The following is a 3,074-nucleotide window of genomic DNA, read 5'->3' on the forward strand; positions in this document are numbered from 1 at the left end:
TATGATCAAGTACACAGATATGTAGCTACAATAAAGAAAGTACACACACATATATTTAGCCTATCACATTCTACTATAATAGAAAAGAGCTGATTTCAACATGTCAGCTTAATGCCAATAAATTGCAAGTTGAGGGTATATTTGACTTTTCAGGTATTTAGTTAGACGTGTCTTCTTTCAGAAACTATTCTTTTCACATCTGGAATAGCCACCGACTGATCATCTATAATTTGCATCGCCTTCATCTCCTCTAACTTTTTCTTTTCAATAATCTTTTCCTATGGGTTTACCAGTATTCCAAGTTAGTATCTCTTTGCCATTGCTCTTGTTTGTTAAACATTCTATACATATTTCTTCTATCTTTCTTACATCTATGATGTGATTGGAGTGCTATTTTTTTATTTCTATCTATCAATGTTATGTTGTTAGCGAGCAATCGATTTTGAAGTAAAATTATCGGTAAAGTTACTCTTGGATTTTATTTTTACTTATGCCCTCTTTGATTGAAAATTCAAGTCGAACATTTACTCTTAAGAATAATAGGAGGTTCTTATGGTTATTTATTTTCACTATGAATGTGTTTGAAAGAGTTTCCATTGTTAACCGAGCTTAAAGAATACAAATCTGTGAAAAAATGGTAGGCTAATTGCATTTATTTTAAGTCGTCATTTGAAACAGTTTTCATTTTGGGAGGCAGGAGAGGGTCATCTCAATGCACATGATGACCTATCGGAAAAACAAAAGGAAAATCCCCAACCATAAACTCCCCCAAAATATCATGCATTTGAATCTTATTATTTTAGTAGCCATAAATATTGATTGAGAATTAGAAGAATGCCTATAGTTGATTTATGATAGAAAGTGACTGTTTGGATAGGAAAAAAATAACTGGTAAATGAGGTCTATTTTTATTCAGAGATGGTGATAAGTTCATGTACGAAAAAGAAACAACTGATAGTTGGATTTTGAAATTCGCGTAAAAGGATGATTTAGGCGTGTTTTTGACAATTATTTCTTTCTTTTATATTAGTTTTATGCCTTGTTTAGTATAAATATGTTTGTCTATTCGATTTATCATCGTTCAAGATTTCCTTTGTTGGCTTCTACATGACGCCTTGTTTATTTTGATCCCAAAAGGTACTGAATTTTGCAGGGAGTTATTTTAGTGGTCCAATTCCTTCTGAATATGGTTCACTCAAGAATCTTAATTTCATTAACTTAGCTGGAAATTCACTAAGTGGTAAAATACCATCAAAATTAGGATGCTGGAAAATAATAATTCATTTGGAGATTGGTTATAATTTATATGAAGGAACCATTCCTTGGGAACTTGAGAATATGAGTAAGCTTCAGTATCTTCATATTGCTAGTGCAAATTTATCTGGTTCAATACCAAAAGAACTAACTAATTTGACCAACCTTGATCACTTTTCTTGTTCAAAAACCAACTTAGTTGTAAAATTCTATGGGAGTTTGGAAAAATCATATCTTTTTCAAGTTCAGATCTTTCTGATTATTATCTTTCAGGTCCAATTCCAGAGAGTTTCTCGGAGTTGAAAATATATTAAGTTGCTTACTATCATGTATAATAACTTAAGTGGAACTATTCCTGAAGGAACTGCAGAGCTTCCATAGCTTGATACACTTCTTATATGGGACAATTGTTTTTCAGGTTGACTCCTAAAAGACTTGGGCAAATATTCAAAGCTAAAATATGTTGATGTTTAAACAAACTATTTAGATGGTAGCATTCCACCAAGTGTATGTTCGGTTGGGGTGTTACAAAGGTTGATCTTTTTTTCGTATAATATCACTGGTGGACTATCTCCATCACTTTCCAATTGTTCCTCTCTTGTTTGGCTCCGTATCGAAGACAATTTATTCTCAGGTGATATCTCTTTGAACTTTGGCAAGTTTCCTGATTTGTCATATGTTGGTATGTCTAGAAATAGGTTCAGTGTAGGGATTCCTTCTGATATTGCCTTAGCTTCCAATCTTGAATACTTCAATGTGTCTAATAATCCAAATCTTGGAGCTGTAATCTCAGAAAAGACATTTCTTATAAAAAATTGTTGTCCTTTATTGTAGTTTACCTTACTGTTATTTTAAATTTTTAGCATTACAAACATTATGCATTACTTTCTTTCTCATATTTCAGTATAGTTGCTTTTAATTATACAGCATATGAATCTACGTTTGTTTCTTCTTCCTACCCTCATGTGCAGATAGTTACAACTACCTCAGAGGGCTGATAACCATCTGCCCATCCCATTAGATTGGATTTGCTTCTCTGCCTTCTATGCTATGAGATATTGAAATCTCCTAGAAGAATTTTTATTTTTCTATTATCATTTTCTTGAGGTCTACTTATAACCTGTATGTAATCTCAACTAATTGTAATCTATCTTCTCTAGGGAAGGACACCTTGATAAATCAAGCCTCTGATGAAGCTAAAAGTTCAGACTCCCTGAATGAGGACTCCTACAAAGTTGTCGATGGCACCTTAATTATGCTTATATTAGAATTCTATTCATCTGCATTTACACTTCTGCACATTATTATTTTTGGGCCCGTGCTGGCACGGGCTCCTACACTCTAGAATCAATAAGAAAAGGATAAAAGAAAGAAAATATTATAATAAATATGTTTTTAAATGAATATAAAAATCATTTACAAAGAATCATGCACTATCAACACTTTACATAACATAATACAAAATTTTCAATTTTTGGAGCATTTCCAAACATCTTCGGAGATATGTCTCCTTCATTTACATCAATTAGAATATAAACTAAAGAATAAAAACCACCATTGTCTAAATAAAAATCGATGTATCTTTATTTCTTTCTAATTCATACATAATGATTAAAATTAATTTCATTCCTAGCATTCAGTCCCTATCAATCAATATTCTCACATATGATGACATCTTCAATTCAAATACAACACTAATGCAACTGCTCCTAATAGTTCTAAGAAGATCAGTGATATTTTTTTCTTCTGTCGTTAGCCATCCTATAGGTACGACTGAAACTGAGCTAAAAAGTAACTAAATAAAAAGAGAAAATGAAAAA

The 3,074-nt window shown here is 31.8% G+C and overlaps 1 long non-coding RNA gene across 1 annotated transcript; it reads left to right on the plus strand.

The window, feature by feature from the left end:
* Positions 1-204: 204 nt before the first annotated feature.
* On the plus strand, positions 205-2,721 carry LOC129904686 (uncharacterized). The gene is made up of 3 exons (XR_008770471.1): positions 205-301; positions 1,673-1,888; positions 2,415-2,721. It is a non-coding gene; the product is annotated as an uncharacterized LOC129904686 (long non-coding RNA).
* Positions 2,722-3,074: the final 353 nt, after the last annotated feature.

This window comes from Solanum dulcamara, chromosome 9 (genome assembly GCF_947179165.1).
Source record: "Solanum dulcamara chromosome 9, daSolDulc1.2, whole genome shotgun sequence".
NCBI lineage: Eukaryota > Viridiplantae > Streptophyta > Magnoliopsida > Solanales > Solanaceae > Solanum > Solanum dulcamara.